Source organism: Cetorhinus maximus, chromosome 5, assembly GCF_964194155.1.
Source record: "Cetorhinus maximus chromosome 5, sCetMax3.hap1.1, whole genome shotgun sequence".
In the NCBI taxonomy this organism is placed as follows: domain Eukaryota; kingdom Metazoa; phylum Chordata; class Chondrichthyes; order Lamniformes; family Cetorhinidae; genus Cetorhinus; species Cetorhinus maximus.
Window position 1 is genome coordinate 150,438,388 of NC_135883.1, and position 23,208 is coordinate 150,461,595.

The window sequence follows — 23,208 nt, forward strand, 5'->3', positions numbered from 1 at the left end:
TCTAGGTCTTTATGGGGCCCCACCGGCCCATGTTCCTCGGGGTGAGGCCTTTCTCCTCCTCCTCGGTTGCATCAAAATTATGAAGAGGCAGCGTTGCCTGATGCTTGCATTCTGCACTCCTCCTTGTGGAAAAATAGTTGAGACACATAATTGAAGCTTACCCTGCAATGATCACCTTCCATCGCCAAGTGAGGGAGTCAATTTGAAGCCCTTGGGTTGCCCTTCTTCCAGACATTTCAGTCCCAGGTCCTCCCTTGCAGCTGTAGCACAGACTTAAGGATGAATTGTAGCTGAGTTTCTACCCCCACCCATCCCACTACGCCCCAGCATGACAGTGCATTCACACAGCGGGTTGGATCTGGTTGAGTACAGCCAGGTGCTATCAATCTCAGTCAGGGCACTGTCAGGCTGTCTTCTTTGGAGTAGACTAGAGTCCAGCCCAGCACTAATGTAATGACTGCAATTGTTGAGCTGTGTAAAGCCTGACCCTCCCAACTACAATGTGCAGGGCTGTCTAGAGCATGTTGCATATGTGCTGTAGCTGTGGCACCTAATTATATGCCCTACCCAGTGCAGCTGGGCTCTCAGGAACATTGCCTCAATAATTGTTGTCTGTGCTCGGTAGGTTTGCTCGCTTTGAGTTTTTGATCAAGTATGCTCTGAAACTGGTTGTAGCAAGTGATGTTACTCAGTTTAGCCATATTGAAAGAAGCTCTGACGACTTTTGTTTGCTTGCACAGAGTTGGAGCAATTCAAAAGTTACAATGCCAATGTGATAGCGTGCTAGTTCTTTGGATTCTCCTTTCAGGTCATGTTGTGTCATTTCTGTCCAGTAGAGTCCAGGCATTCCAAGTTCCAATGATAAATTATTTTTATTTCTTTGATTTTTATGCTATTCGACCACATTAATGGGTGATCTCCCAGATGCAGTAAACCAGCTAGACATTTGTAGGACAGGCAATGTTTGGGGTACTTTTTCTAACCCCTTCCCTCACAAAGGGTGGGTAGTGCTGTACTAAAAGTGGCTGCCCAGTCGCCCTGGATGCTACCAAACTCCTCTGCTGCCCCAGGTACAGAGTCAAGCGGCCACTAGTCCAACACGTGCAACTCTGTGACTACAACCGCTAGCGGTCACCTCCACCTATTGTTTTGCCATACCTCCATCGCCACAGGACTTTAGAAGAAAGAAATAAATATGAGCTTGTACAAAACCTTGTGCGAGAATGCTTTTAAAGTGGGAGGACAATTGCACAGGAGCAATCTCACTGTCTGGGCCACAGAAGCCTGGGTTCAGTGGCACAGAGAACCATTATGACTGAAGACTTCTTTGGATGCAATGGATGACCATGATGTCTTTTGTGCTTTGTCAAGCTCTTCACGCTCCACAGCACTATGCTGAACCGCCTTCTTAACCACTGAATCAATCAAGTAATTTCTTCTACCCAGTCTGCTGGAACAGTCTTAGCATGCTAGAAATAGGCATAGATGTAAATAGTAAACGGGTAGTAAGAGGTGGAGTTGATCCTATTAGGGAAAAAGGTGATACATGCTTGGACGTGCAGGACAAGGCTAGAATACTTAATGAGTACTTTCTATCACTGTTTACTAAGGAAGAAGAATCTGACAAAATATCGGTAGAAGTAGTGATAGTAGAAGCAATGGATAAGGTGAAAACTGAGGTGGTGGTGGTACTGGAAAGGCTGGCTAAGCGTGGGTTGATAAGTAGACGTAGATCAGATGGTAGTCCAACCATGGTCCAGATGGTTTGCATCTCAGGTTGCTATAGGAAGTGGGGTTGGCAATAGCAGAAGAGCTTGTCACAATCTTCCAATATTCCCTAGATACGGGGATGGTGCCAGAGATTGGAGAGTGGCAAATGTGACATCCTTATTCAAGAAAGCATGTAAGAACAGTCCTACAGGCCAGTTAGTTTTAGAAACAATAATCAGGGAAAAAAATCGACAGGCACCTGGAGAGGTTTGGGGAAAAAAGTGTGTGTAACAATCTCACAACAGCCCTCTCTTTGTAAACAGAAATAAATGCCACTAGAAGGGTTCAAAATTGATAAGGAGGAAGTGTTGGATAAACTGTCAGTACTTAAAGTTGACAAGACACCAGGACCAGATGAGATGCACCCAAGGATATCAAAGGAAGTTAGAGTGGAAATTACAGGGGCACTGGCCATAATCTTTCGGTCATCCCCAGACTCGGGGGAGGTGCCAATGGACTGGGGAACTGCAAACATTACGCCTTTGTTCAAAAAAGTTGTAAGGATAAGCCCAGCAATTACAGACCAATCAGTTTAACTTCAATGTGGGGAAGCTTCCAGAAACAATTATTCAGGATAGAATTAGTAGTCACATGGAAAAATGTGCATTGATTAGGAAGAGCCAGCATGAATTTCTAAAGGGGAAATCGTGTTTAACTAACTTGTTGAAGTTTTTTGAGGAGGTAACAGAGGGTTGATGAGGGTAATGCCGTTGATGTGGTATACATGGACTTTTGATACAGTGCCACACAACAGGCTTGTGAGACAAGTTATAGCTCATGGAGTAAAAGGGACAGTAACAACATGGATACAAAATTGGTTGAGTAATAGCAAACAGAGGGTAATGCTCAATGGATATTTTTTTGGGCTGGAGGAAGATTTGTAGTGGAGTTCCCCAGGGATGGGTATTGGGACTTTTGCTTTGCCTGATATATGTTAAAGATCTAGATCTTGATGTGCAGGGGACAACTTCAAAGTTTGCAGATGATATGAAATTTGGAAGCATTGTAAACTGTGAGGAGAACAGTGTATAACTTCAAAAGGACATAGACAAGTTGGTGGAGTGGGCAGATAAGTGGCAGATGAAATTCAATGCAGAGAAGTGTGAGGTGATGCATTTTGGCTAGGACCGGATGAGATGCACCCAAGGATATCAAAGGAAGTAAGAGTGGAAATTGCAGGGGCACTGGCCATAATCTTTCAGTCTTCCCTAGACTCGTGGGAGGTGCCAAAGGACTGGGGAACTGCAAACATTACGCCTTTGTTTGTAGGTGGTGCACGCCAGACAGTAGGCAAGTGGACGCGAACCCAGCGGCAGCGGAAGGCTGGCACCAACGACGTGTGGAAGGAGACTGAACTTCAGCGCAACACGAAGCAGCAGCGCAGCCAACTACCACCCCAGGTGCACTTACGAACAAAATGCCACCACCCGCTGAAGCGAACACACCATCGGCCAGCAACACAGGCAAGCACGACCAGCCCCAGGCAATATAAAATAAGGGGTACAATTCCTTAAGGTGATGCAGGAGCAGGGGGACCTGGGTGTATATGTGCATAGATCATTGAAGGTGGCAAGACAAGTGGAGAGAGCAGTTAATAAAGCATACAGTATCCTGGGCTTTACTAATAGGGGCATAGAGTACAAGGCAAGGAGGTTTTGCTGAGCTAATATAAGACACTCGTTAGACCTCAGCTGGAGTATTGTGTATAGTTCTGGGCACCATACTGTAGGAAGGATGTGAACGCATTGGAGAGAATGTAGATGAGGTTATGAAGATAGATTGGAGAGGTTGGGACTGTTCTCCTTGGAGAAGAGAAGGCTAAGAGACTTGATAGAGGTGTTCAAAATCATGAGGGGGCTGGATAGAGTGGATAGGGAGAAACTGTTCCCACTCATAAAAGGATCAAGAACGCGAGGGCACAGATTCAAAAGTGATCTGCAAAAGAATGTGATGTGAGAAAAAACTTTTTCACACAGTGAGTGGTTCGAGGCTGGAATGCACTACCTGGAAATGTGGTGGAGGCAGGTTCAATCAAGGTATTCAAGGGGGCATTGGATGATTATTTAAATAGAAACAATGTGCAAGGGTATGGGGAAATGAGAATGGCACTAAGTCATAATGCTCATTTGGAGAACCGATGCAGACATGATGAGCCGAATGGCCTCCTTCTGCACCATAACAATTCTGTGATTCTGTGAAGACACAAAACAAGCAAACATGACTTCATTCTGGAATTATGGATCTCTCCATAGCCTAACGAACTTCCTGAAAACTTACCTCTTCAACCACACCTTCAATCACCTCCTAAGTCCTCCTCCCGTTACCCCTGCCTTGGGATATTTTGCCACATTAAAGTATTATGTAAGTGTAAGTGTTACAAAAGTATAATAATTTTCATAATATTTTTCTGGTTTATTGTAAAATAGGGTTATGAGTGCGAGTATTGTTGGTTCTGTCTGTGTGATTTAGCTACTTTGGAGTAAGGTAGACTACAAGTTTGGAATTATCAAAAGAAGCTAGGTGTAGAAATGTGTTTGAAATGCTAATGAGTAAAAATGGATGCTGGCTTAGCATGTAAGGTGTGAAGGGAATTTGCATTTTTAGGTAAGTGAAGGGATTATTTGGATTTCAATGGGATGTTAGCCTGTTTACAACTAACCAGATAAGCCAGGCTAAGGAGTGTGCTTATTTTTCCTAAAGGTTACTGATAATATTGGCAACATGAAAGTTTTTATATTATGGAAAAGGTACCAATTCCAAAGACATATGGAACAATGGAATTTACATATTAAAGAGAGAGAAACATATATAAAGGAGAATTAAAGGCTATGTGAGGTGAGGGCTTTGTAAGATCTAATAGGAAGGTGTGAAACAGCCTCAAAGAACCTCCAGCCATTTGTGCATAAGTCGGCTGTGTCCAGTAACTGAAGTTGGAGAAAGCCATTTGGAATTCCACTGTCAAGTGGATACTGTGTTAACTTGCTGGTTTTGTTTTTAAATCAAAGTCTATTTTGGACTGTTGCCTTAAAGGGGGGGTGTGTAACTGGGAGTCAGGTTAATTAGGAATTTTAGGATTGTTTATAGTAATAAGTAATTGTAATCTCATGTATGTGCTTGAAATATTTTATTTTGTTAATAAATATCTTAATTTAATTTTTAAAATCTCTAAAGGTCATGGTGAACTCATTACTTCTGAATTCAGTACACACATCTTCTTGTAATAAATACAAATTATAAAACCGTTGTGATAGTGGGACCATGTTTCCCTTGTGGATTTGCTCCACCTTGCACACATCATCTGTCACGTCATAACAGTAAGTTTGTTCAGGTATTATTATTTTAGAGTGTGTTTATATATAAGAATATGATAGTGCAAATGTGATACACTAACCTGAAAAGCAAATAGGCAACAGAAGTCTGAGCACTAAGGGATTATCACACTGACTTGTTCAATCTCACAACACCCTTCTCTTTGTAAACAGAGATAAATGGCACCCCAGTACAGTAGTTACTTAACTAGGAGGAAGGACTGATTAACCCTCAGTTAAGGTGGTCTACCTGAGTGATTCTCAAAGTGTGGTCAGTGGACCACTGGTGGTGAATGGGGGTGCTCCATGGGATCCACAGGCTGGTCCAAAATGAAAGTCACTGATGCACATACTGCAGTTGAGGCCGTACACAAATATAGCCCAGAACCCTCACTCACCACTCTCATGATGCCACACAGCCAGCAGGATGAGAGTGGCTAAAAACAAAATGGCCTGAAAATCTTTTTGGATAAGGAATTATGTACACATTATAGCACAATGTGGCAAAGTCACTGCAGCATGTAGGGGCTGAAAATGGTATGATCTGTGGTGAAATGCAAATGTTTCTAGGTCACTTCAAATGGGTGGAATCTAAATCTAACAGCCAACTGATTTGGCTGGGATATTGACTTTCCAATTACCTTATTATAAAGGAACAGAATACAGCTCTTACCGAAGTAACCGAGAGAGGGGGGGGGAGAGAGAGAGAGAGAGAGAGAGAGAGAAGAGGGGGTGAGAGAGGAGGGGGGAAGAGAGAGAGGGAAAGAGAGGTGGGTGGAGAGAGAGGGGAAGAGGAAGGGGGAAGAGAGGGGAAGGGGAAGAGGGAGAGTGGGAGAGAGGGAAAGGGAAAGTGGAGGTGTGGGAGAGGGGCTGTGTGGGAGGGTGTCTCTTCTGGTTGCTGTGCAGAGGACACATCACGTGTCCAGGTGAGTACCGTGTACAGTTTGATTTGGAAGGGCAGCCAGGTTGGTATTTTGGGAGTAGGTACGGAGCAAAGTTGGGAACAACACCCCCCTCTCCCTCCCTTTCTCACTAATTGTGACCTTCCCCTGCAAAGTCTTGTCATGTCGAATAAAGGCATGTCATATTCATAATTTTTAAAGCATAAAGTACTTAATCTTCTGGAACTGACATCTCTTTTAAAAATGGACAATAAAATACTGCATAAGATGATGCCAAGGGTCATCTGATTTGGTCTCTGGATTCATAACTGCCACACTGTTTCAAAAAGGACACATTCCAGACTACAGGTGTCACAGCCCATCTCCTGAAACCATCCAGGTGTTTTCTGACTTGACTGGGTCATTCTGAAATCAAAACAGTGAATGTCTCAAACCCCGAAATCGAATGTCTGAAAACAATAACCCAGGTTGTGGCTAATCAACTTCAGCCCAACACCATATTTGGAAAAGGGGACTGTGAGAAACCACGTCGTAAGGCACCCATGTTTGTCTCTCTATTTAATCAAGTGCTGCACACAACAAAAACAGCAGCAGCAGAAAGCCTTAAGGACTGGAGACTGTGACATTGGAAGGTCTCCAAGCCGACTTCCTGGTAATGAGGCTACAAGTAACTGACTTTGTGACCTGCAGAAAGTCCATGTCTTTCAGAGAATCCTGAAACAACTTTGGTTTATAACTTTGGCTATTGAATTTACCTAAACTACACTTCAGGAGTGAAAACGTCTTCTTCATCAGGCTTGCAGCTGTGTTTTCCAAGATAAGCCAATCACGTGAATTACAAACTGTCCTTTTGTTTATAACTTATAAAAGTACACAATTCTCTTTAACTGTACTTTCCTCATGCGTGTGTGTATGAGACTGGGTGAGTGAATGACGTAGCATTAAATTTTCGATGTTTTCGTGAATAAATAATCCTCTTTATTTAAACTCACAAAAAGTTTGCTGTTGGTCATACATATTGTCCATACCCTCAGGGGTTAAGAAACACATACACCTTCCTTTTTCAAAAAACACAGTGATAAAGGACATTGGGGATGGGAATAGGAGTTTCAGTAGTTCTTTCTCACCCTGTCCATAACAGTATGCACAGCTGACCCTATACCTCAGCTGTAATTGCCACACATAACAGAAAACTCACCCCGCTCAGCAGCCTCGCAGCCTTTAACAGATGACTCACCGGTGGCTTAATACATATTATTAGAAGTGAAGGGGACCAAATGAATGCTCTCCAGTTCCCAGGGAGCGGCTCGAGCTGCAAATGCAGATGGCAGCCCAGTCCGACTGGCACGAGGCTGAGTGACTGCTCCCCCGGACCTGCTCCTGGCCTAAAAACAAAAAACTACTGCGGATGCTGGAAATCCAAAACAAAAACAGAATTACCTGGAAAAACTCAGCAGGTCTGGCAGCATCGGCGGAGAAGAGTTGACCCTTCCGCAGAACTGCTCCTGGCCTCTTTACTGATGCAGATTTTCTGGGCTTTCTTGGACTCCCTCCTCTTTTTCTGCTTCTTCTCCTCAGCCATGTTGTCCAGCAGCTGGTCAAAAAGTGATTGGTGACAGCGTAGCTGAAAGTCTCCTGAAGCAGGATTGGCCAGAATAACAGTTCCTCAACCTCCAATCACAGGTTCCCTCCTTCCCCCTCATTGCTGCTCCTCCAATCATAGATTCTGTCCCTGGAGGTGCAGCAAGAATGGGAGGGAGGGAACCTGCGATTGGAGGAGCTGATGTAGCAAGGGTAGCAGAGACAGAAGTTGTGATTGGAGGAGCAGCTCTGTCTCTCCCACACTCCCTGCTCCTCTGCAGTCAGTTCCCGCCAGTTGAGGCACCAATGTCAGAAAGCCGCCACAGACTGGAAATTTTTCATCCCTGAATCAGACCGGCTCTCATATGCATGACACATATCATCATAACTATGAGCAACAACAAAGTAGTTTTATAAGCAACATCAGATATTGAAACAGTACATGTCCACATGCAGCAACAACTGGACAATATTCAGGCTTAGGTTGATAAGTGGCATCAACTGCAAGTTCCTCTCCAAGACACACACCATCCTGACTTGGAACCATATTGCTGTTCCTTTACTGCTGCTGAGTCAAAATTCTGGAACCCCTTTCCTAATAGCACTGTGGGTATTCGTGCACCAGATGGACCCCAGCGGTTCAAGAAAGCGGCTGAACACCACATTCTCAAGGGCAATTAGGAATGGGCAACAAATGCTGGGCTTGCCATGTTCCATGAATAATTTTTTTAAAAATTCACAATACTGGTGATATCGTTTGATTAATATACTCTTTATGTAAGGTATGTTAATATACTATATACGTAGGGTATGTATTTGTTTCTCAGAAGATTAGTGTGATGATCTTATAGCACATATTAGAGTGTTTAAGGGGGTCAAAGGTTATCAGGGGCAGGTGGGAATGTTGAGTTGAGGCCACAATCAGATTGGCCATGATCTTATTGAATGGCAGAGTAGGCTTGAGGGGCTGAATGGCCTACACCTGCCCCTAATTCGTATGTTCTTTTGTATTAATGTTTATATTTTGAAAAAGTCTATATTTTTGTCTCTGGCATGAATTAATAATTTACATATGATATTTAATAAAAGATGCATATACCTTTATTAGTAAAGGAACAGTGAAATATTTATCATTTCCATAAGTTCCCTTTAATTCCAATGATTTTTTTTTTGCAGTAACAAGCAAAAGCAGATGGTGTATGGTCAAGTAGGTGAGCGGAAGGGTCTTTTGCCCCCCCTTAATTGGTCTGCAGGCGTAAAAGTTTGAGAACCACTAGTCTACCTTGATCCCTGGAAACTAGCTGAAGATAGTGAGCTGGGTTGTGTGGAGATCGCACGACTATATAGAAAGAACACGATACAGTGATAGCAAGAGGCAGTTGTTGATTATTATACCACACATCCTTATAATGAACATAATGCAGAATTTCCAGGAGTTGCCACCCAGTCGGTTAAGAACAAACAATAATAGTACCTTCCAAAGTACCTGGATAAAGGAACCTTGGGGCAAAACTTCACAATAGCACAACAGTTAAGTTTGAGAATCCTAATATTAGACTTTACAAAAGCAACGTCTGCCCACAGAAAACCTTATGCTTCCACAGCTTCACAGTGGATGACTGTATGAAAATACTGAAGCATGGATAATCTCTTACCTAGTGATTTAGCCCAAAGGATGAGCACCTGCTTGGATCACGAATGTCACAGTATATTCTTACAGATCCAAAGAAAAACAAATGAAAGCTTTGCAAAGAACAAATAAGAAAGAAAGACCTGCACACTGACCTGGCCACTGATGTAATACAGATACTGACAGTCTTAATATCCCTTATCCTTCGAGGGAAGAACCACTCATCAAATCCTGAATTGAAAAAAAAATCCATGAAAGAATAATTAATTCCTGTAGCAAAAAATCCAGCATTCTGATTATAGGTGAAAGCATAGTGTGATTCACCACATCTCATATACCAACCTGGGGCATGATAGAAATAAGACCTCCAACTTTACCTTAAAGCAAAACATCTCAAACATTGACTTGGAGGTATCACTCTTAAACTGAGTGAACAAAAGAAGATGGAGCTGAGAATTAACTGTGAAATGCTGCAGCATTTATCTGGACAAAACTGTTACATTTTGCAACTACTGCACCATGCTTTGCCACATGGAGAAATTGAGGGAAAGATTATTCACCTCGATTTTAACTCCACCTAGCAAAAACCAGGCCAGCAGGGATGGGATGGAGGTTGGGGGCAGTTGGCGGGAGGAAGGGTAACCGAAGTGAGTGGGGGACTTATCCACACCTTTCCTGCCTCAATCTTATCAACTGGAATTTAAATTGCAGGTGGCAAGGACACCTTCCCCAAGCCAGCAGAATCCTGTGAAAAATGCAAATCGTTCTCCAATGACATCGTCAATACCTGATCTGCAATATGAACCAGAGGCCTGTCAGGCCAATAGTAGTTTCCCCTCCAAGTCAAATCTGCCAGAAGCTGGATCGAGGGCAAGAAAAATCTTTTTTGGAAGTTTCCTTCTGAGCCAGAAGCAAAATGACTCTTTTATGCCCCACAAGGAAATTTTGGATCACTCCACTGATCTGGGCATGCCCCCATCACCCAGCACCTTCATTCCGCCTCTCCCAATAATGTACATCTCTGGACTCACCCTTCCTGCTCACCACCTAACCCAGCTGTATGGCCCTGTGCCTGCAGGTTCCCAGTGGGGCCTCCTACTGCCGCAATTTGCCATTCCCGCCTGCTTGCCAGTCAGGCAGTAATTCTCATCACGTTTGGATCTGGATATTTAAATATTGTAATAATTAAATGAGGCACAGGAGTTAAAATCTCTCTGGGCCTTGGCATCTGAATTTATCACTTGGTCAGGCCCAACAATCTGCTTGCATATCCCACTCAACATTAAACTGAGGTCTGTTATCTTTTAAGAGAAGGGAAAGAGGTTTATACTGGGAAAAAGAACCTCACCAAAAGGCAGTCACATCTACTTGGCCTGGAATAAGCCAACTAGATTGGCTGGAGAGAGATTAAAAATTGAGATAAGTGACACTTAAGTATCTTGATGAAAGCCATGAAAACAGGAAACATTCAGCTCAAATCTCCATCTTAACAGTCTACCATATCAAAAAGGGCAGGCACACTGCCCAGCATTAGCCTGGTCACAGTCCTCCAGGACCAAGCTGAGAAAGGGAAAAGGATGCTTTGATTTTTCTCCATTGATAGCAAAGTCTCAATGTAGGGAAAACTTAAGAAGCATAAAACATTGTTCAACAGTTTTATGGATTAGTTTTGAACTCCTAGGTATGTAACAAAAGGCTTCTCTGACTCTTGCATAATATCCAGGACCAAGTTGCAAGATGAGGGTATGGTTCCTATAAGGATTCCAGGTGATACCCAACTGACACTGAATAAACTGGAAGGGACAGGCTCATTTTAGGAGACACTCTCGCATGGCTGAAGATGATATCATTGATGTTTTTCAGGTGAAGTATGATGCAGAAAGACCCATTCTATCCATTAGGCTTTGACATGAAACTAAATAATAAGAATCCCTGCTTCCAGAGGTACCTCTCTTCCTCCAGATTCTAATTAGTAAGTTACTCTAACTGGTAAATTTATAGTCCCATGGTGTGTTTCAACTGACTCCCATCAGCCATGAAGCTTCAGACTGACCAGAGGCAACACAACGGCCTTTGCAACTCCTGCACATTCCTACATTCCAATGTTGGCTCTGAAATGCTATCAATACACACCATCTTGCAACCACCTCAATCCCAAAGAGCCCCTACCTACAATTCCCCAAGAAGAATAATCCCTAACTGGCTGTTAAGACAACTGGCAAACATGAGTGAGGGACCTTTTTAGGTTTACTGGGGTCATTTGGAACTCATAAATGGATGATGAATGTAACAGCATGGAACTTCAGCAGCAGCTCCCTGTATGTCTGCGACCCACTGCATAGTTCAGATGTAGAGCTCATACCAGAACCCATCTCCAGAATAAAGGAGCACAAGCTTGAAATTAGAGCTAGGCCATTTAGGAGTGAAAACAAGAAACAGCTTTTCACATAATGGGCTGTGGACGTGTGGAGCTCTGTCCTCCAAAAGACTGTGAATGCTGAGCCGATTGAAAATTTCAAGACTGAGATTGATCAGTTTTTTTTTGTTAGGTAAGGGTATTGAGGAATATGGAACAAAGACAGATAAATGTAGCTGAGATACAGATCAGGTATCTAACAGAATGGTGGAATAGGCTCAAAAGGGCTGAATGGCCTAATCCTATTCCTAAATCAGTTTCATAATCCGGTATCATCTGTAATGTGTAATCTCTAACTTTGTGTGCTTGTATAGATTTGGACTATCCATCCAGATCTGAAGATTGACTCTTGGTGAAGAAATTGTGAATGCCAAAAGCCCTCCACCATGCCTAAAACCTGAATGCTGGTCCAGGCAAGTAACATGAAGCACTCAATTTAGGTGTAAATCACAGAATTGTTACAGTGCAGAAGGAGGCCATTCAGCCCGTCGTGTCTGCACCAGCTCACAAATAAGCATTATGACTCAGTGCTGTTCTCTTGCCTTTTCCCATAATCCTGCACATTGCTTCCATTCAAATAATCATCTATCACCCTTCTGAATGCCTCGACTGAACCTGCCTCCACACACTTCCAAGCAATGCATTCCAGACTCTTGCGTGCTTGAGTGCCAAACAGCATAAGCAGCAAGTGAGAGACAGGGCTAAGTGAACTATCTTCAGCTGCTTCATTAATGACCTTCCTTCCAACATAAGGTCAGAAATGGGGATGTTCGCTGATGATTGCACAATGTTCAGCACCATTTGTGACTCCTCAGATACTGAAGCAGTCTGTCCACATGCAGCAAGGCCTGGACAATATCCAGGCTTGGGCTGACAAGTGGCAAGTAACATTTGCGCCACACAAGTGTCAGGCAATGACCATCTCCAACAAGAGAGAATCCAACCATCGTCCCTCAATGCTCAATGGCATTACCATCACTGAATCCACCACTATTAACATCCTGGGGGTTACCATTGACCAGAAACTGAACTGGACTAGCCATATAAATACTGTGGCTACAAGAGCAGGTCAGAGGCTAGGAATCGTGTGACGAGTAACCCACCTCCTGACTCCCCAAAGCCTGTCCACCATCTACAACGCACAAGTCAGGAGTGTGATGGAATACTCCCCACTTGCCTGGATGGGTGCAGCTCCCACAACACTCAAGAAGCTTGACACCATCCAGGACAAAGCAGCCAGCTTGATTAGCACCACATCCACAAACATTCACTCCCTCCACCACCGACGCAGAGTAGAAGCAGTGTGTACCATTACAAGATGCACTGCAAGAATTCACCAAAACTCCTTCGACAGCACCTTCCAAACCCACGACCACTACCATCTAGAAGGACAAGGGCGGCAGATAGATGGGAACACCACCTCCTGGAAGTTCCCTTCCAAGTCACTCACCATCCTGACTTAGAAATATGTCGCCGTTCCTTCACTGTCGCTGAATCAAAATCCGGGAACTCCCTTCCTAACAGCACTGTGGGTGTACCTACACCACATGGACTGCAACGGTTCAAGAAGGCAGCTCACCACCACCTTCTCAGGGGCAACTAGGGATGGGAAATAAATGCTGGCCCAGCCAGCGAAGCCCACATCGCATGAATGAATAAAAAGACTCGAACCACTCGATGTGAAAAAGTTTTTTCTCATATCACATTTGCTTCTTTTGAAAATGTCTTTAAATCTGCGCCCTCTCATTCGCAATCCTTTTACAAGTGGGAACAGTTTCTCCCTTGAACAATGACTCTGTGGGCTGGGTTGTGGCCTGGGGGCTTTACGTTGGACAAGCCTGTTCTAAGTTGTAGAGGTCATAGGTTTGGAAGGTGCTCTTGAAATTGGTTTGGCAAGTGCCAATTTGCATTTTTTATCAGGCGTGCACTGCTGCCATTTTGAGCTGGTGGTGGTTGGTCTGAATGTTTGGTGGGTGGGGTGTCAATCAAGCAGACTGCTTTGTCCTGGATGGTGGTTTTGGAGCTGCACTCATGAAGGCAAACTTATTCCACCACACTCCTGACTTGTGTCTCGTAGATGGTTTACATAAGGTTCAGCAAATTTCCCTACTTTTCAATTCTATCCCTCTAGAAATAAAGCTTTGTGCTTGGTTTGCATTCTTTATGGCCTTGCTAATTAGTGGCAAAGTTTTTAGTAATTGGTGTAGTTGTAGTCCGAGATCCCTTTGTTCCTGTACCCCACATAGACATGCACCTTCCAGGTAATAAGTGACCACCCTATTCTACCAAACTGTACTACAGGACTCACATTTATCTGTGCTGAACTTCATTTGCCAATTATTTACCCATTCTGCAAGTTTATTGATGTCCTCCAGTAATTTACTGTAGCTATCCTCAATATTGACTGTACCACCCAATTTGGTGTCATCCGCAATTTAGAAATATTTTCTGTTTTTGAAACTAAGTGTTGTGGCAGCCAGGTTCCACGGAATGTTTCCCGCTAGTCAAACTGGTGGGAAATCGCGTCCCATTACACGCTAAGAAGCTCATTAATTACGTATAGGCCCCGAATCACCTGGCAGGTCAGGAACTGATTCGTCTGCTCCACCATTACCTAATGGGATTGAAGGTCTGGGCACCATATTTAAATGCCACTCAAACCATACACATCTCACTCTCTCCAGTCCATCTGTCTCCAGGAGACCCTCAGAGATTTCTGCAAAGCAGAAGAAGGCGGCTTGCCTGAGGTTTAGCCCCAACCTCCTAGATCCATTAAAACGAGAGTGCACCAATACTGGGATGTGCTGTACCTCAGGGATGGCTCCAAGATGCACACCAGCCTCACCTCTCCAGTCTGGGAGGCCATAGCAAGTCAGGTCAGCATGGCTGACAACCACCCCGGGGGTTGCCATCCAGTGCAGGAAGAGGATAAATGATCTCATTCGCTCCATCAGGGTAAGTCAACCTTCAGCTCACTCAATATTACACTCTCATCATGGCACCATGCACTCAGAGTTACACACTTCAGGGTTCGCTCACAACCTTAGTGGGGACACATATCACCACTGATTGTCTCACAGATACTTTCACATCACCAAGCTGAGGAAACGGTGGCGTAGGGGTATTGTCACTGGACTAGTAAGCCAGAGACCCAGGGTAATGCTCTGGGGACCCAGGTTCGAATGCCATCATGGCAGTTGGTGAATCTGGAGTTAAGTCTGATGATAACCCAGCTGCACAAGGGAAGGAGAGGGAGAGCAATAGTGGTAGGAGACTCAATAGTGAGGGGTAAAGACAGGAGTTTCTGCAGCCACAGACGTGACTCCAGGATGGTGTGTTGCCTCCCTGGGGATGTCACTGAATGGTTGCAGGGCACTCTGAAGGGGAAGGGTGAACAGTCAGAGATCGTGGTTCACATTGGTGCCAACGACATAGGTAGAAAGAGGGGTGAGGTCCTGTAAAAATAATTTAGGGAGCTGGGTAACAGATTGAAAAGCAGGACCTCAAAGGTTGTAATCTCTGGATTACTCCTGGTGCCATATGCTAGTGAGCATAGGAATAGGTGTGGATAGAGCAGATGAATACATGGCTGAAGAGTTGGTGCAGGAGGAGGGCTTTAGATTCCTGGATCACTGGGTCCGGGACCTGTACAACTCTGACGGGTTGCACTTGAACCACAGTGGGGCCAACATCCTTGCAGGATGAGGTGGGGGGGGGTTTGCTAGTGCTGTCGGTGGGGGTTTAAACTAATTTGGCAGGGGGATGAGATATATAGTGGAGGTATAGTGGGGGATGATGTACAGACAAGTATAGAAGAAAAATCAAGTCAGCCTGGAAGGCAGAGCACATATAGTCAAGTTAAGGCGCAAGGCTGGATGGCATTTATTTTAATGCAAGGAGTCTTGTGAGTAAGGCAGATGATTTGAGGGTGTTGATCAACACATGGGGACATGATATCATTGCTATTACAGAGACATGGTTGAGGGAGGAGCAGGGCTGGCAGCTCAGTATTCCAGGGTATAGAATCTTAAGGCAAGACCAGCTGGAGGTTGGGGGTGGGGGTTGTGTAAAAGAGGAGCTGGTGTTGCAATAATGATTAAGGAGTCAATTACTGCAATAAGGAAGGATGATATCTTACAAGGTTCCTCTAATAAGGCCATATGGGTAGAACTTAAAAACAAAAAGGGGTCAATCACATTGGAGTGGGCTGGGAGTGTACTATACACCTCCAAACAGTCAGGGAGAGATAGAAGGGCAGATCTGTTGGCAAATCTCAGAGAAATGTAAAAAATAATAGGGTAATGATAGTAGGGGATTTCAACTTCCCCAATATTAACTGGGTTAGACAAAGTGTGATAGGCTTAGAGGGGGTGGAATTCTTAAAATGTATCCAGGAGAGCTTTTTAAGCCAGCACGTAGAAAGTCCTACACGAGAGGAGGCGGTGCTGGACATAGTTTTAAGGAACAAAGCTGGGCAAGTGATAGAAGTGTCAATGGGGGAGCATTTTGCTGATAGTGACCATAACTCAGTAAGATTTAAGGTAGTTATGGAAAAGGACTTAAGTGGACAGGAAATAAAGGTTCTGAATTGGGGCAAGGCCAATTTTAATATGATAAGACATGATCTGGCCAAAGTGGACTGGGAGCAACTACCTGTAGGAAAATCTACATCAGAGCAGTGGGAGTCATTCAAAAAGGAAATAGAGAGAGTGCAGGGCCAACATGTTCCCGTAAAGGTGAAGGGTGGGACCAACAAGTCCTGAGAATCCTGCATGTCAGGATTGGATAAAGAAAACCAAGGAAGCTTATGGTAGATACCGAGGGCTCAAAACAGCAGAAGCCCTAGAGGAGTATAGAAAGTGCAGGGACTTACTTAAAAAATAAATTAGGAGAGCGAAGAGGGGGCATGAAAAAATGCTGGCGGGTAAAATAAAGGAAAATCCAAAGGTGTTTTATAAGTATATTAGGGGCAACAGGATAACCAGGGAAAGTGTAGGGCCCATTAGGGACCAAAGTGGCAATCTGTGTGAGGAGCCAGAAGACGTAGGTGAGGTTTTAAATGAGTACTTTGCATCTGTATTCACTATAGAGGACATTGTAGATATAGAAATCAGGGAGGAGGACTGTGATATACTTGAATAAATTAGCATTGAGAGGGAGGAGGTATTAGCGGTTTTAGTGGGCTTAGAAGTGGATAAATCCCCAGGCCCAGATGAGATGTATCCCAGACTGCTGTGGGAGGCTAGAAAGATTGCAGGGGTCTTGGCATTAATTTTCAAACCCTCTCTGGCCACAGGAGAGGTGCCAGAGGACTGGAGGACAGCTAATGTGGTACCATTATTCAAGAAGGGTGGTCGGGATAAACCAGGGAACTATAGGCCAGTGAGTCTAAGATCAGTGGTCGGGAAACTTTTGGAAAAAATTCTGAGGGACAGAATTAATCTCCATTTGGAGAGGCAAGGATTAATCAAGGATAGTCAGCATGGCTTTGTCAGGGGGAGATCATGTCTAATAAATTTGATTGAATTTTTCGAGGAGCTGACTAGGTGTGTAGATGAGGGTAGTGCAGTTGAGGTAGTCTACATGGACTTCAGTAAGGCTTTTGACAAGGTCTCACATGGGAGACTGGTCAAGAAGGTAAGAACCCATGGGATCCAGAGCAATTTGGAAAATTGGATCCAAAATTGGCTTAGCGGCAGGAGGCAGAGGGTGATGGTCAAAGGTTGTTTTTGTGACTGGAAGCCTGTATCCAGTGGCAGGGTTCAATGCTGGGTCTCTTGCTGTTTGTAGTGTACATTAATGATCTAGACATGAATGTAGGAGGTATGATCAGTAAGTCTGCAGAGGGCACAAAAATTGGTGGTGAGGTAAGTAGCGAGGAGGAAAGCCTAGGATGATACAGATGGGCTGGTCAGATGGGCAGAACAGTGGAAAATGGAATTTAATCCTGAAAAGTGTGAGATGATGCACTTTGGAGGGACTAACAAGGCAACGGAGTACACGATGAATGGTAGGACCCTAGGAAGTAGAGAGGATCAGAGGGACCTTGGTGTGCATGTCCATGGATCCTTGAAGGCAGCAGCACAGGTAGATAGGGTGGTTAAGAAGGCATTTGAGATACTTGCCTTTATTAGTCGAGGCACTGAATGCAAGAACAGGGAGGTTACGATGGAGCTGTATAAAGTGTTAGTTAGACCACATCTGGAGTACTGTGTGCGGTTCTGGCCGCCACACTATAGGAAGGTTGTGATTGCACTGGAGAGGGTGCAGAGGAGATTCACCAGGATGTTGCCTGGGCTGGAACATTTCAGCTATGAAGAGAGACTAGATAGGCTGGGGTTATTTTCCTTAAAGCAGAGAAGGGTGAGGGGGGACCTGATTGAGGTGTACAAAAATGAGGGGCATAGATAGGGTAGGCAGAGAGAAACTTTTCCCCTTAGTGGAGGGGTCAATAATCAGGGGGCATAGATTTAAGGTAAGGGGCAGGAGGTTTAGAGGAGATTTGAGGAAAACCTTTTTCACCCAGGGGGTGGGGTATCTGGATCTCACTGCCTGAAAGGGTGGTAGAGGCGGGAACTTTCACAACATTTAATAAGTATTCAGGTGAACACTTGAAACGCCACAGCGTGCAAGGCTATGGGCCAAGTGCTGGAAAATGGGATTAGAATAGATAGGGGCTTGATGACCGGCGTGGACATGATGGGCTGAAGGCCTCTTTCCATGCCATAAAACTCTGACTGTATGACTATGACTGTAACCATTGTTGTAAAACCAAGTTGCAAAAACCCACCTGGTTCACTAATGTCCTTTAGAGAAGGAAATTGCCATCCCAACAATGTGGTTGACTCTGAAATGGCCTAGCAAGACACTCAGTCGTATCAAACCGTGATGAAGTCTAAAAAAAAGGTATGAAACCAGGTGGACGACCCGACATTGACCTAGGCACTGGAAACGACAACGGCAAAGACGGCCCTGTCGACCCTGCAAAGTCCTCCTTACTAACATCTGGGGGCTAGTGCCAAAATTGGGAGAGCTGTCTCACAGGCTAGTCAAGAACCAGCCTGACATAGTCACTCTTATGGAATCATACCATACAGATAATATCCCAGGCACCACCATCACCATCCCTGGGTATGCCCTGTCCAAGACCCAGCAGAGGTGGCAGCACAGTGGTCTACAGTTGGGTGGGAGTTGTCCTGGGAGTCCTCAACATCGACCCTGGACCACATGAAGTCCCATGGCATCAAGTCAAACATGGGCAAGGAAACCTCCTGCTGATTACCATGTACCACACCTGCTCAGCTGATGAATCAGTGCTCCTCCATGTTGAACATCACTTGGAAGAAGTACTGAGGGTGGAAAGGGTGCAAAATGTACTCTGGGTGGGGGCTTCAATGTCCAAAAGTGGCTCGGTAGCACCACCACAGACCGAGCTGGCCGAGTCCTAATGGGCATAGCAGCTAGACTGGTTCCGTGACAGGTGGTGAGGAAACCAACAAGAAGGAAAAACATATTTGACCTCATCCTCACCAACCTGCCTGCCACAGATACATCTGTCCATGACAGTATCGGTAGGAGTGACCACCGCACAGTCCTTGTAACAAGATACACTGACCATGATGACCGAATAGACTGAAATGTCGCTTCAGGCATCATAAGTTACAGATCAAAACTATGGTCAATTCTAATCAGTCCCACGTGAGAACTGTCAGAGCCTGATTTATATCACATCTTTCTGGAATACAAAATAATTTGGGACAGCCTTCTGGAGGGCAGTGTCAAATCTCAGGGTTACAGTGCACTTGGTATACCTATAAATTATACTGCTTCTTGTGCACGGATAGTGTAATTGCAAAATAATTTCACAATATTGATGCTCTATTGTCCAGGGATAAGGCTCCTTCCTTATCAGTGAAGAAATGCTTTGTTAGGCATACTAGGAAAAGGAGGCCCATGAGCCTCTTTTCGCCATTCAACGAGCACAGCTTATCTGCCACCTAACTGCATATACCTCTTTGCCTCATATCCTACAAAAAAATCTATCAGTCTCAGGCTTAAAATTAATTGATCAAGCATCAATTGCTGTTTTCAGAAGCGAGGTCCAAACTTCTACCACTCTTTGTGTAGATGTGCTTCCTAACATCGCTCCTGAAAGGCCTGGCTCTATTTTTTAAAAATATGCCCCCCAGACTTGCCAACAAGCAGGAATAGTTTCTATCTACCCTATGTGTTCCCCTTATTACTTTGAAAACTTCAATAAAACCACCCTTAACCTCCTAATCCAGGGAACATAATCCCTATTTGTGCAATTTCTCCTTGTAATTTAACCGTCAGAGTCAGGGGCCAGGATTTCCAGTCCTCAAAGTCGACAGACTTCCGGCCGCTCTTCAAATTTTCCGGTCCCACCCGCAATGATTCCTGCCACTGGTGGGACTGTAAAATCCAAGCCAAGTTGTCATTTTGGCAAACCTACGCCTCACTCCCTCCTAGGCCAATATATCCCTCTTAAGGTGCGGTGTCCCTTATTCAATATTAGTTTCCTTATCTTCTAGCCATCTGGGACCCAAAACACAGGTTTTTTTTTAAAAAAAGTTCGTTCATGGAATATGAGTGTTGCTGGCTAGGCCAGCTTTTATTGCCCATCCCTAATTGCCCTTGAGGTGCTGTTCAGCCACTTTCTTGAACCGCTGCAGCCCATGTGGTGTGGATACACCCAGTGCTGTTAGGAAGGGGTTTCCAGGATTTTGACCCAGCCACAGTGAAGGAACGGTGATATGTTTCCAAGTCAGGATAGTGTATGGCTTGGAGGGGAACTTGCAGATGGTGGGGTTCCCATGCATCTGCTTCCCTTCTTGGTGGTAGAGGTTGCGGGTTTGGAAGATGCTGTTGAAGGAGGCTTAGAGGCTTGCTGAAGTGCATCTTGTATATGTGCCGCAAGTGGTGGATGTGGTTTTGATCAGGTGGGCTGCTTTGTCTTGGATGGTGTCGAGCTTCTTGAGTAGTGTTGGAGCTGCACTCCAAGCAATTGGAGAGTATTCCAACACATTCCTGACTTGTGCCTTGTAGATGATATGCAGGTTTTGGCAGTCAGGAGAAAGTTACTCGCTGAAAAACTCCCAGCCTTTGATTTTGCTCTTGTAGCCATGGTATTTATATAACTCTTCCAGAAGTTTCCGGTGACTGGTAATCCCCAGGATGTTGAAAGTGGGGGATACAGCAATGGTAATGCCATTGAATGTCATGGGAAGATGGTTAGATACTCTCTTGTTGGAGAGAGTCATTGGCTGGCACTGGTGTGGCACCTATCAGTCCAAGCCAGAATGTTGCCAGATCTTGTTGTATATAGTCCTTCATTATCTGAGGAATCAGAAATGGTACTGAATGCTGTGTAATCATCAGCGAACATCCCCACTTCTGTCCTTTTGATAGAGGGAAGGTTATTGGTGAAGCAGCTGAAGATGGTTGGGCCGAGGACACTACCCTGAGGAACTCCTGCAATGATATCCCGGGACAGAGATGACTGACCTCAAACAACTACAATGATTTTCCTTTCTGCTCGGTATGATTCAAAGAGTGTAGAGTTTTCCCCCTGATTTCCATTGACTCCAGTTTTGCTCGGGCTCCTTGATGTTACAAGCAATCAAATGCTGCCTTGATGTCAAGGGCAGTCACTCTCACCTCACTTCGAGTTCAGTTCTTTTTACTTGTTTGGACATGATTATAATAAGGTTAGGAGCCGAGTGGCCCTGCAAGAACCCAAGCTGAACATTGGCGAGCATGTGTGTTTTTGTTCATTTATGGAATGTGGGCTTTGCTGGCTAGGCCAGCATTTATTGCCCATCCCTAATTGCCCTTGAGAAGGTGGTGGTGAGCTGCCTTCTTGAACCGCTGCAGTACTTGTGGTGTAGGTACACCCACAGTGCTGCTAGGGAGGGAGTTTCAGGATTTTGACCCAGCAACAGTGAAGGAACGGTGATATATTTCCAAGTCAGGGTGGTGAGTGACTTGGAGGGGAACTTCCAGTCGGTGGTATTCCTATGTATCTGCTGACCTTGCCCTTCTAGAAGCTGTTTAACGAGTCTTGGTGAGTTTCTGCAGTGCATTTTGAAGATGATACGCACTGCTGCCACTGTCGGTCTGTGGTGGAGGAAGTGAATGTTTGTGGAAGGGGCACCAATCAAGTGGGCTGCTTTGACCTAGGTGGTGTCAATCTTCTGGATTGTTGTTGGAGCTGCACTCATCCAGGCAAGTGGAGAGTATTCCATCACACTCCTGACTTATGCCTTGTAGACGGTGGACTGGCCTTGGGGAGTCAGGAGGTGAGTTACTCGCTGCGGGATTCCTAGCCTCTGACCTGCTCTTGTAGCCACAGTACTTATATGGTTAATCCACTTCAGTTTCTGGTCCATGGCAACCCCCAATATTGACAGCGGGGAATTCAGTGATGGTAATGCCATTGAATGTCAAAGGGCGATGGATACATTCTCTCTTATTAGAGATGGTCACGGTAATGCCATTGAATGTCAAAGGGCGATGGTTATATTCTCTTTTGTTAGAGATGGTCATTGCCTGGTACTTTTGTGGCGCAAATGCTACTTGCCACTTGTCAGCCCAAGCTTGGAAATTGTCCAGGACTTGCGGCATTTGGACTTGGACTGCTTCAGCATCTGAGTCATTTACAAATGGTGCTGAACATTGTGCAATCATCAGTGAACATCCCCACTTCTGACCTTATGACGGAGGGAAGGTCATTGAGGAAGCAGCTGAAAATGGTTGGGCTGAGGACACTACCCTGAGGAACTCCTGCAGTAATGTCCTGGAGCTGAGATGATTGACCTCCAACAACCACAACCATCTTCCTTTGTGCTAGGTATGACTCCAACCCGTGAAGAGTTTTCCCCGATTCCCATTGACTCCAGTTTTGCTAGGGCTCCTTGATGCTACACCCAGTCAAATGCTGCCTGATGTTGAGGGCAGTCACTTTCACCTTACCTCTGGAGATCGGCTCTTTTGTCCATGGCTGTAATTAGGTCAGGAGCTGAGTGGCCATGGCGGAACCCAAACTGGGTGTCAGTGAGCAGGTTATTGCAACTTTATAGCACTGTCGATGACTCCATCGCTTTACTGATGATTGAGAGTAGGCTGGTGGGGCGGTAATTGGCTGAGTTGGATTTGTCCTGATTTTTGTGTACAGGGCATGCCTTGGCAATTTTCCACATAGCCGGGTAGATGCCAGTGTTGTAGCTGTACTCGAAGATCTTGGCTAGATGCATGGCAAGTTCTGGGGCACATGTCTTCAGTACTATTGCCAGAATATTGTCAGGGCCCATAGCCTTTGCAGTATCCAGTGCCTTCAGCCATTTCTTGATATCATCTGGAGTGAATCGAATTGGCTGAAGACTGGCATCTGTGATGCTGGGGACCTCAGGAGAAAGCTGAGATGGATCATCCACTCGGCACTTCTGGCTGGAGATTGTTGCCAAAGCTTCAGCCTTATCTTTTGGACTGATATGTTGGGCATCATTGAGGATGGGGACATTTGTGAAGCTACCTCCTCCAGTTAGTTGTTTAATTGTCCACCACCATTCCTGACTGGATGTG

The 23,208-nt window shown here is 44.9% G+C and overlaps 1 protein-coding gene across 1 annotated transcript in view; it reads right to left on the reverse strand.

Moving 5' to 3' along the window:
* The window catches only part of spdya (speedy/RINGO cell cycle regulator family member A), a 64,483-nt gene that overhangs the window by 39,019 nt on the left and 2,256 nt on the right, over positions 1 to 23,208 (reverse strand). Inside the window, exon 2 of the mRNA XM_078542690.1 lies at positions 9,347 to 9,422. The gene's annotated coding sequence lies outside the window, so the exon portion shown is untranslated. The remainder of the gene's footprint in view (positions 1 to 9,346; positions 9,423 to 23,208) is intronic.